Source organism: Petromyzon marinus, chromosome 3, assembly GCF_048934315.1.
Source record: "Petromyzon marinus isolate PM22_M1 ecotype Great Lakes invasive population chromosome 3, UKy_Petmar_22M1.pri1.0, whole genome shotgun sequence".
Taxonomy (NCBI): Eukaryota; Metazoa; Chordata; class Hyperoartia; order Petromyzontiformes; family Petromyzontidae; genus Petromyzon; species Petromyzon marinus.
This window is the reverse complement of record NC_133669.1, coordinates 23,711,119-23,723,216: the sequence shown is the minus strand read 5'-3', so window position 1 is coordinate 23,723,216 and position 12,098 is coordinate 23,711,119. Positions and strand designations below refer to the sequence as shown.

At 46.6% G+C, this 12,098-nt stretch overlaps 1 protein-coding gene across 1 annotated transcript in view; it reads right to left on the bottom strand.

Moving 5' to 3' along the window:
• MEGF8 (multiple EGF like domains 8) overlaps nt 1-4,446 on the bottom strand; it is a 64,265-nt gene extending 59,819 nt beyond the window's left edge. The window contains exon 1 of the mRNA XM_032979816.2: nt 4,199-4,446. The gene's annotated coding sequence lies outside the window, so the exon portion shown is untranslated. The remainder of the gene's footprint in view (nt 1-4,198) is intronic.
• Nucleotides 4,447-12,098: the final 7,652 nt, after the last annotated feature.

Sequence of the window (12,098 nt, the reverse complement as noted above, 5' to 3'; positions counted from 1 at the left end):
CTCCCCGAATACACAAGCTATGACTCAATCACAAAAGCATGCCTGGCATACTCAGACACACAATGACAAAAAATCCCCCCTATAGCCTCAACAGACTGTTGGGGCAAGTGCTGTTAGTGAGCACCTATGAAGGCCGGCACTGCAAACGAGGAGGTAGATGACCAGAACCACGCCGGACCGTCTTTGTCTCCAAAGTGGCGATGTTTACACATCGCACCCGGTACTCATTGAGGCAGAGTCGACCTCAGGGAGGCCCAGGACTCGTTCAGATAATTGTCACTGGTGTTGGCCGTGAGCGGGAATCGAACTCGGGTTACCGGGTTCGCAACACAGTGCGCACTAACCGCTACACTACCACTCCCCACGCAGACCACACTCAGACACACGCTTCTGCTAATGTACCATGAGCACACACTTAGACACACTCTCCCACAGATATAAATCATGGGCCTCAAACAAACGCACACACGCACACACACACTCCACTCTCCAGCACCTACAGAAACACTCTCGCTCATTAGCACACTGGACAGCACACTGTGCTCAAACAAGATCTTTAAATCCCAAAACACCTTCGGTCTCCCCTGCAGATAGTCACAGTGAAATATATGCCAATTAAATCAACAACGGGAGGGAGCATGTGATAGTCCACGTGCATTCTCTTGTGACGTGAATGCACACCGCGTATACACACGGCACGCAACCCCATGCGCGTGCAAATAATGCAATGTGTACGTCGTACAAACATACGACTGTTGACATTACTTACCTACTACTATCCCAAAAAACGAAAAACAAAGCCAAAAAAAATCAAATCCCCAAAAAACCCAAAACCATTCAAAGAAACCCAAAAACTCCAAAAAACCTAAAAAAACCCACTAAAAACCTTAAAAAATACTAAAAACCTAAAAAAATCACTAAACAGTGAAAGAAAAAGGTTGGGGAATTTGGTTAGGAACGTCCGAGATTCGTTTGATATTCACAACCACATCACTTACACGTCCCAAACCAACTGATCTGCGAAGAAGCTCTGACTTTTTGTGAATTCCTGCAACAAACCTCACTTCAGCTGTTGGTGAGCTTCACAGAGTCATAGTTGGTTTGAGAAGTGAGGGCGATGTGGTTTCGAAATACAAGCCGGCTTAGTTTCAAACGTAGGGTATCGCGACCAATATTATCCATTCGAGGTTTTTGGGTTAGTAAATATAAATGCGTCGTTAAACCCGCCACCAACCAACACAGCCAATTAGTGAGGTTTGTCACGTAAACAAAACATCACAATTCGTTACTCGTTCAGCACACCGGTGTGTTGGAGAGTAAACCCACAACATTGACAATTTCAAGTAGGACATTTCGCCGGTGATTACAACCACCATCATCTGGCTTAGTTCCAAATCAGTGTGATAATCGCGTATCTGGACACATTCATTTTTACGCAATTTAATAGCTTCAGCTGTTTCCCATTGTCATTGCACGGCTGTGAAACGTGAACTCTTAAGAGCCGTGACGGAGAAGCGTCAGCAGGCATTTGCAATTAAATGTTACCGTCAGATCCTGCGGATTTCTTATCCGAAACAGAAATCAAATGAACGGGTGTCGCAGACGATTATGAACGCTCGATAGCTGGGGATACAGGAGTCGCCTCTCTTTAACGCCGTCGTCAAGAGGAAATTGCAATGGTTTGGCCACGTGATGGGGAGCAGCGAAGCCTTTGGAGCACCAGCCCTGCTGTATTCCATTCGTGGAGCGACGGCAGGAAAATAAAAATAAAGAGAAAGACGAGCGAAGACCTGCCTCGAAAATGTGGGACTTGGAGTAACACGACCCGAGATCCCGGGTGCGCTCTTGCACAGCACACAGTACTTGGCCTGCGTGTTCACGCGTAGTGTCCATTGGGCTAAAACCGTGGTCACAATGTACATTGTGCACAAATACAATATAGTCCTGTACATGTACAGAACAATTGTCAACACAGTGTGCACACTAATACAGACGGTGTAGAGTGTACATCACCGCACGTCTGATTAGCACGGTTGTCTACGTACGGTGCGAAAGAAATTCAACATACGTACCTATAGATAACATGTTTAGACCTTGTGACTGTAGGGGTAAGTAGTGCAAGTGAGCATGCCCAACAGGCTTTGTCTATCCCCTGTGCTGATGTTCGTGACCACACTGCACCCGATGCAGTAATGTGCTTATATTTTGCTGGGGCAACCTAGTTGAGGTCCAGAACAAGCTCAGTTATTAAAACTGTTATTCTGCATCATAGCGAGGAATAGAACCCAAGTCTTCACACCTCATAGTACTTAATTTCGTTTCAGCCAACCACTCTGTCTCTCTGGCCTATGTGCTGTCTGGGGCCATTGCCCAAAACGTCGGTCGGCCTTTTTGCTTTTTAAGGCCACAGTGTTATTGACTAATATGTTGAGTTTTTTTTGTTTAAGTCAACCAAGGGCTGGTTCGGATCAGCATGAGACATCAATTTACAACAGTAGTGACTTTGACCAGGAATTCAACCAGAGCAGCCACACCTGATGAGAGTCATGCCAGGGTTAATGAACCAATTTCCATTAAATTTCGATTTAAAGCTTTCGTGACTGCAGGGATTCATATTCTTGGTTCTTTCGGTAAAGTCACGTATTTTATTGTTTCCCTTCTACGTGACTTTACCGAAAGAACCAAGAATACAATTTCCATTGGTTATTGTGACCAGGAATACAGCCAAAGTAGTCACATCACGTCACATCAGGTACTCCCACTTTAGGCTGAGTCAACCTAAGGGAGGATGAGGCAAAGTTCAGATTCCAATTTCCACTTGGTGATGAGTGTGGCGCAGAAAGTTAACTCGCTGGTCAGGGGAGACCACTGAAGAAGTCTCCATGGCATCATCAAAACAATGGTTATAAAAGTCATGGGAAGAACTGGACTGGACACTGGGGGACGGTTTTGAAGAAGGATATTATGCAAGGAAGGCAAAAGAACGAGGGAAAGACCAAGGATTGGGATGTTGGAAGAGTTGAAGGAAGAAGGGTCGTGTTTGGTGACGAATAACAGGGCAGAAAAAGCGAGGATGGAGAAGATGGTAGCCAAAGAGCTGCCGTGTAGACAGAGCAACCAGGAGGATGAGGATGATGATTGTCGCAAGAAATCCAACTCTGGTTCGAGCACACAACACATGGCACTCGCGTAACACGGAATGGACATCGGGGAAGGACAAGCTCAGGTTCAAATAGTATCAATTTTCACTGGTGATGAAACGAAATCGTAAATGTGGCCAAAACACATAAAATAATCATCATTCAAATGTAATAATGCGCATTCCATACACATCCCCCAGAGGCCGCGATTATATGTGCTTTAGCATCCAGTCCCCTGGTGCGTATCTGCTTTGCCAATCTCACCCTGTTTGTCACTCAGCCATGTCACATTGTCTTGTCAATAACCCATATCACCTAATCTTTTTTTGATCCATCATTGTCAGTTACCCTAACATGTCCACCTGTCAGGTCAGGCGGCATTGTCACCATACCTTGTAACTCACCCTCCCCGACTTGTCAGCCTGACTGCCTCGTCACCCACGAACCCTCATCATCCAGTGTCACCCACCCTCTGTCGCAAGCCTGCCTTCTTACCCTACCTTGTCACTCAACACATTTCACCTTGCCTTATCGCCCACCCTCATTACCAATCCTTGTCACCATGGATTGCCACCCAGTCTTGCTTCTTCTCATCCTTGACACCCAGCCCAAATCACCTAACAATGTCACCCACCCTCATTACCAGGGCCTTACTGACCTGCTTGGTCACCCTATCGAGTTATTTACCCATTGTTGTCACCCTCTCGTTACCCATGTCGTTCACAATTCCGTGTGAATGACATGAACACCCTGCCATTGTCGTTCACCCAGTGAAATATCGCCCTTCATCACCACCCACCCTGACCTGTGACACCCACCATGTCACCCACCCCACGTAGTCACCCTATATCATCACCCGGTACAGTACTGTCACCCGTCCTCACCACCTTAACATGTCACGACACTTCCATGTCACGACTCTCGTCATCGACTGCGACGTCAGTGTGGAGTTGTCTGTGGCTGTCTCTGTGCGTGTCTGCGTGTGGTGTCTCCCAAGGTCTCTGTGATCAGCTTTAGAGGAGGTGGTGGCTGCATGATGCCCGTGTGCCCACACTCACCGCTGCGTGTGGAGATGTCAACGTTGGTCCAGTCACCAACAGCTCCGCGCAGCATGTCCCGGCAACACACTCACCATTCACTCACCCACCATTCACTCACCACTCGCTCACCACTCACTCACCATTCACTCACTCACCATTCACTCACTCACCACTCACTCACTCACCGCTCACTCACTACTCACTCACCCGCTCACTCACCACTCACTCACCACTCACTCACTACCCACTCACCGCTCACTCACTCACCACCCACTCACCCACCCACTCACCCACTCACTCACCCACCACTTACTTACTCACCCACCCACCCACTCACCACTCACTCACTCACCCACTCACCACTCACTCACCCACCCACCACTTACTCACTCACTCACCCACTCACCACTCACCCACCCACTCACCACTTACTCACTCACCACTCACCCACCCACTCACCGCCCACTCACCGCTCACTCACCACTCACCCACCCACCCACTCACCCACCCACTCACCACCCACTCACCCACCCACTCACCGCCCACTCACCACTCACCCACTCACTCACCGCTCACTCACCACTCACCCACCCAACCACTCACCACCCACTCACCCACTCACTACTCACTCACCCACCACTCACCGCTCACTCTTCTTACACGCGCTCGCCACACACCGTCCACATCGTCATTACAAACACGGCGGTCTCTTCGCCATCGCCACTGATGTCTTCAGGCAGTTTCTGGAGCGTAGATGCCTTGACAGGCAAGGCAGCTGTCCTTCCGAAGGGGCTTGACACAGTCGGCTGAGTTAATGACTAGATTACTGGGCAGCCAGCTGACTTAGCGGCTAACGCGGTGGCCGAGTCGCTAGCTGACCATCTGACTTCGTGTTCAAGGTGATCACTGAGCGACTGACTGACCTGCCTTGAAGGCTGGCTGCCTGCACCGCCGACTAGCTGGCTAAGACGACCCCGTGGCTAACCTGACGACTGAGTGACTGCTATCTGGCACGTCTGTCTAACTATCTGGCTAGTTGGCTATCTTGTACATCGAGCTATCTGGCTTATCAGTTGACCCGGTGCCTAATGGCTTGAAGCGCCCGACCAGTCGACGCGCCTGACTGACGAGCCTAAGACTCGGCTAATTTTGCCTGTCCGTGTGGCCGCGTCTGGCTCTGGGGCTCCCGGCTGCGCTTGCCCGCAGAGGCGGCTGGCTATCCTCTTTGGCTTAAGGGGACGCCTCGGTGGCGAATGTTCACGGCGGTTCAAGTCGCCGAGGCTGGGGGCTGCATCACATCGCAAGGCTAAACCGGTCGAATCGGCGATTAAAACCCGACGACTAAACTCGCGTCCTATGTCCTCCGGTCCGTCGGTGAAGCTAAGTCGCGCCCCGGGCTGGTTCGGGGTGTTCGCCCGGTCGACCAAGAACAACAACAACGACGACGAGAACGAGGAGGAGGAGGAGGATGATGATGAGGATGATGAGGAAGATGTCTCCCCGCCTTGCCGTCTGGCTCGCGTCTCTCTCGGCAGAGAAATGAGAGCTCGGCTCGAGGCGGCGGGCGGTGGGGGGGGTGGGAAGCCGAGCCCAGCTGTGGCCACGAGGAGGCGCCAGGCACACGGGGGCGGGTGGCGTGGAGCGGTGGGGTGGGTGGGGGGCGGTCAGGCTCGTGGTGGACGGGATACCGCAAGGTAATGTGCCACCCACTGAGATGCACACAGCTCTCTGGGTTGGCTCTTTTTTTTTTCTTTCCAGAAGTGACCTCGGCGATGGCAGCTCAGCGAAAGTGGCTTATCGTGTGGGCATTTATAGCGGGGGCCATTATGCTCCGAACGCATGTTTCTAAATATGGAGAGGGGGAGGGGGGGGAAACGGAGGAACCTCGGATGAAAATCCACGCGAAAATCCAAATATGACTGCGATGCAACAGTTCACCTGGTACCAGCACGCGAGCTGATTTCATCGCTGCTTCTCATCGCTTTGAAATAATTCATTTTAAACGTTGCATTTATGGACATAAGGCGTGGTGAAATAATACACTGACCACTTTTGTTTTTCCATCAGTGTTGTTTGTTTTTCCATCAGTGTTTAGGTCCTGTCTAAAAAAAAAAACCCCGACAACCCAATGACAATCGTGCAACAGTGCACACGGTTGATGAGACTCAGAGACATTGAAACCATCCGTAGTTTTCCTTCTCGTTGCTTTGCTGCAGGAAAACATTGCTCCGGTAAAGGTTTACAGTTTTTTAGAGTAAACTCGCATTCATTTACTTTGTTTGTCCAGAGCCATACCCCCGAGTCTTTAACGTGTTGTTACGTGTTGGAATCTGAGACCGTGTGTGTGTCTGTCCATCAGGAGAATGTGTCAACGGGTTTATGGGCGTTTACGGCATTGGAAGCACGGCATAGTGTGAGTAAATCCTCATCGCCTTCAGGTTGTGATGAGCACAAAAACCCACGTGCCTTTCTACGTTCCAATAATTTCTTCTCGAACAAAAATATCTGCGGATGCATTTTAAAAAAAACACACAAAATGCCACACTAATACTGTTCGCAAGCATTTAGCCAGCGTTTGTGTGGTAACAATGTACAGTGAGGGAAAACAGTATTTGATCCGCTGCTGATTTTGTACGTTTGCCCACTGACAAAGAAATGATCAGTCTATAATTTTAATGGTAGGTTTATTTGAACAGTGAGAGACAGAATAATTACAACAAAAATCCAGAAAAACGCATGTCAAAAATGTTATAAATTTATTTGCGTTTTAATGAGTGAAATAAGTATTTGACCCCTCTGGAAAACATGACTTAGTACTTGGTGGCAAAACCCTTGTTGGCAATCACAGAGGTCAGACGTTTCTTGTAGTTGGCCACCAGGTTTGCACACATCTCAGGAGGGATTTTGTCCCACTCCTCTTTGCAGATCTTCTCCAAGTCATTAAGGTTTCGAACCTGACGTTTGGCAACTCGAACCTTCAGCTCCCTCCACAGATTTTTTATGGGATTAAGGTCTGGAGACTGGCTAGGCCACTCCAGGACCTTAATGTGCTTCGTCTTGAGCCACTCCTTTGTTGCCTTGGCCGTGTGTTTTGGGTCATTGTCATGCTGGAATACCCATCCACGATCCATTTTCAATGCCCTGGCTGAGGGAAGGAGGTTCTCACCCAAGATTTGACGGTACATGGCCCCGTCCATCGTCCCTTTGATGCGGTGAAGTTGTCCTGTCCCCTTAGCAGAAAAACACCCCCAAAGCATAATGTTTCCACCTCCATGTTTGACGGTGGGGATGGTGTTCTTGGGGTCATAGGCAGCATTCCTCCAAACACGGCGAGTTGAGTTGATGCCAAAGAGCTCCATTTTGGTCTCATCTGACCACAACACTTTCACCCAGTTGTCCTCTGAATCATTCAGATGTTCATTGGCAAACTTCAGACGGGCATATATATGTGCTTTCTTGAGCAGGAGGACCTTGTGGGCGCTGCAGGATTTCAGTCCTTCACGGCGTAGCGTGTTACAAATTGTTTTCTTGGTGACCATGGTCCCAGCTGCCTTGAGATCATTGACAAGATCCTCCCGTGTAGTTCTGGGCTGATTCCTCACCGTTCTCTTGATCATTGCAACTCCACGAGGTGAGATCTTGCATGGAGCCCCAGGCCGAGGAAGATTAACAGTTCTTTTGGGTTTCTTCCATTTGTGAATAATCGCACCAGCTGTTCTCACCTTCTCACCAAGCTGCTTGGCAATGGTCTTGTAGACCATTCCAGCCTTGTGTAGGTCTACAATCTCGTCCCTGACATCCTTGGAGAGCTCTTTGGTCTTGGCCATGGTGGAGAGTTTGGAATCTGATTAATTGATTACTTCTGTGGACAGGTGTCTTTTATACAGGTAACAAGCTGAGATTAGGAGCACTCCCTTTAAGAGTGTGCTCCTAATCTCAGCTCGTTACCTGTATAAAAGACACCTGGGAGCCAGAAATCTTTCTTATTGAGAGGGGGTCAAATACTTATTTCCATCATTAAAATGCCAATCAATTTCTAACATTTTTGACATGCGTTTTTCTGGATTTTGTTGTTATTCTGTCTCTCACTGTTCAAATAAACCTACCATTAAAATTATAGACTGATCATTTCTTTGTCAGTGGGCAGACGTACAAAATCAGCAGGGGATCAAATACTTTTTTCCCTCACTGTAATTTTTTTCCTGTCAATTTTCATTTGGATTGGCATTACTACACTTAAATTACGACCCCCAAAAAATGCCACGATAAAACTCAATGTGATTTACATGTGTATGCCCTGTCAGTTACAGCTGTCTCATCTCTTATTATGTTTAACGTGATATATTTTATGACATTGGTGTCACACTGAGGCAATGCGTCTCAATCATGCCTTGCCTGCACCAACCCACAGCTTTCCTGTTCAATCGAATACTGCTGTAAAACATTGGTCTGGAAGGACTACAGCTTTCACCTTAATTCGGAGCTTTAGGCTGGCAATAATAAAGCCTCAATGTTGTGTTTGCTTTGATCTCAAGAAAATTCGTAATTCACATTGTGAAAATAGTGGCAGGCGTGTATGTGTGTGTGTGAGATAGTTGAATACATCGATTCGGACGTGTAGCCTCTTGCACGATTACATACACACATGCTACAGATGACGATAGACAGCTGTTGTGTACTCTTTTAAGTGAATATTTCATACACCTCTGGCGAAAAAAATTGTTGTGTCCACGCCTGAAAGATTGTGCTCGCGTAAAAACATAACTTGGCAATCACAACTGAGGTGGAAAATCCGTCCGAGGATTAGGTAGGCAGGTGCTGGCTGACGTCTGCATACGTGCAGCTTTGGCATGCCATTCCTGTACACTTGCCGTAAAAAACAACACACACACACACCCCTCGAAAATTACAGCTGGGCAAGTTGAAGTTTTGGGGGCAGGGATTTATGTCGGTATTCGTCAGAAATGTTCACCTTCGAGTTAGAGCCTCTTCTCGCACAGCGTTACACGGAACCGTGCGCGCAGCCGACGCCAATTGAAAAGTACGCACACGTGTACCAGAATGTGGTGGCGTAAGGGGTGGAGCAAAATTGCGAACTTCTGGTTTAACTGGTAGCTCTGGTTTGCGGCGCTAAAACAACCTTTGAGCAGGGCCACCAAACGAAACTGGTATTGTGTGAATGTGGCGGCAAGTGTGGCGTCCACTCCATGACTCGATTTGCACTATTTTATAACAGCTTAGTTTTACGTAACATTTAACCACGAAGAAATGTGATAACCAAGTAACAGTAATGGATATTTAAGTGGGAAGGTCTCAGAACACAATGCAAATATGTACAAGACAGTACACACACAAAAATACGTGCGGGTAAGAGAACAGAATACATATTTAAAGGACAATGCATATATTATCAGAGTATGTTTTTTTATTGCATTCTGACCACAAGCATTGTGGTTAATGCAGACATGATTCCTTGTAAAAGGTTTCAGTTTGGTGTTTTAACATCTTAACACCTGTTTTGTTGCAAGAAAAAAGGGGGAAAACCTATGATCAGAATATATATGTCACTGAGGGTAGGAGATGGGTTTTCAGTATTAAACAGCAAAATACATAAATATACAGCGAGGGGAAGGTCATGACACAGTAAAGCAAGAGCGAATGACTCCTGAATTGTGTTAAGATTGGTCGGAGATTTGATAGAAAGCAATGTTTCTGGAGCAGTTGAAAATACAAGATGACGTCTGAGAATATGGATCAAGGCCTTGAGGACATGTGGACACTGATTTAATCGTAAATACATAGGTGAATGGAATGTCAGAGGATAGCTTCAACAAATTTGCCGAGACAAGGGGTCTTTCAATCCCAAATGCGACTGCATTGGACTCTATAAATGTAAACTATTTATGGACTCCAGAAAGATAAAGGTGCACGCCTGTTCGCAACACTGCCGATGCAATGGCTTCCACTCGAGGGGGCTCTACAGAGCCCCTGGAGAGAATATTTTGGGTAAACAATTATACGTGTACTGCTCTCATCTCTATGACCCAGCCTTATGCGTAATGGTACGTCGGTTACAGAACCCATTCTTTACGACTGCATATACAGTACAGAGAACATGTAAACCATTTTCTTAATGGATGGGGCGCCGTGGTGCTGTGGTTAGCGCAATGCACCATGAACCCAGCGAACTGAAATAATGTCCCATCCACCGCTAAGTGGCGAGTGATATCTGAGCTCGAAAAATAAAGGCGCTGGGTTGCCAACGTAGCCAACCAGCATGGTGATGTATGGTCAAACAGTTTTTATGACTAATATAGCATGGGAGGCCATCATCCAGCCGTTGATTGACCAGGACTAAACATTACTCTATTTTAACAGAATGTTAATCAGCATATTCTCAGCATTGACCACCATATTTGCGAGAATATTTCCGCTGCATAAACAGCTGCTTGGATTCGGGGTCGGGGGTCTCGATGGGAAATCCAGGTCCCTCACCAGTAATAAATCACATCTTCAACTTGTCCCAGCCTGCCTTCCAACAAGTCAAGATTGCAATGCAATATTTTCACAATCCCTCGATGTTGCATATCAAAATTCTCGGGACTCAATGTGCGCACACCTTGTTCATTCCCAAGTGATCTCTCAAGGTTGTTTCCAACGATTCCACACCAATGCCCAGGGTGGCAGCTAATTTGTACAACAGTACCACGACTGTGTAAAAAAAAACATACCTTGGACAGTATTTGCAAGCAACATTCACCTGGGGTCTTAAGTCTGTTAAAATACATGATTTTGCAGCCCACATTTGAAATGATGAATATGATTGTGCGTTGTCGCCATACACTTTAAATTTGTCAGTTAAGTTCCTTTAATTTAAACATTCTCTAAAATTTATTTTTATTGCGGAAATCAATTTTCACAATCCATCACGGGTGTCTACCTGCAATAGACGAAGCATGAATGAGCAGTACAAGCAAGAATGTTGTATTCTGGCTGTTTAAGTGTACACAACATGAACTAAATTGAGTTGTACCTGCGGTGATTGCTATATCGGGGAGACGAAGCGACATGTCTCTGACCGAATTCGCGAGCACAAATCAGATTTGAAACACGGCAGAACGAATTCTTCTACCGTAGCTGATCACTGTTACAACGCTGTGGGTGATCACGATATAATTTTCTCCGATACCAAGGTTCTTTGCAAACCCACGGGTTTTTATCAGAGATTTGTTCATGAGGCCATTCAGATCTACAAACACAGACACAATTTCAACCGAGATGGTTTCAAATTAAGCAACCATTGGAAAGATGTTCTAAATCGAACCAAACATTAAACAAATTTTCAATGGTACAGTATATATTTTTTTCAAGTAGTGGTACCCCAAACTTTCGCAGCTCTTAAAATTCCCTTTTCACACCATCAATAGGTAAACTCCCCCTCCGCCCCTCGCCAACCGGCATGTTCACCCGCATGTACACCACCTCTACATCGTTCATCATGCTAAGTCGGCCAATAAAATGCAAATTTTTATGCAAATTCCTTTGTCAAGGCACCTTAGTTTCTATCACACAGCTTAAAGGTCGCGGTCTGAGCTTGGCTGTGTTTCTCTCCAGTGCTGTCCTCGAGACAGTCTGGTCCCTTCACCTGATAAAGGCCGCTTATGTTGTGGCCGAAACGTCGTGATTTTTGTTGTTTATTTTTTACCTACGTGACTTTACCGAATAGAACCAAATAGTATGAACTAAAAGGCAAAGTGGCTCTAGTATTTTCTTGTTTATAGGGTTTAGAACGTTTTCCACCATCCTCAAATATTATTGTGAAGGTTTAAACTAAAAAAATTCAGCCTGTTTATCCAGAAGAGCCTCAAGAAACCTCAAGGCTCTTTTTCAAGAGGTTCTGCAAGGAGTTGTGTGTAAT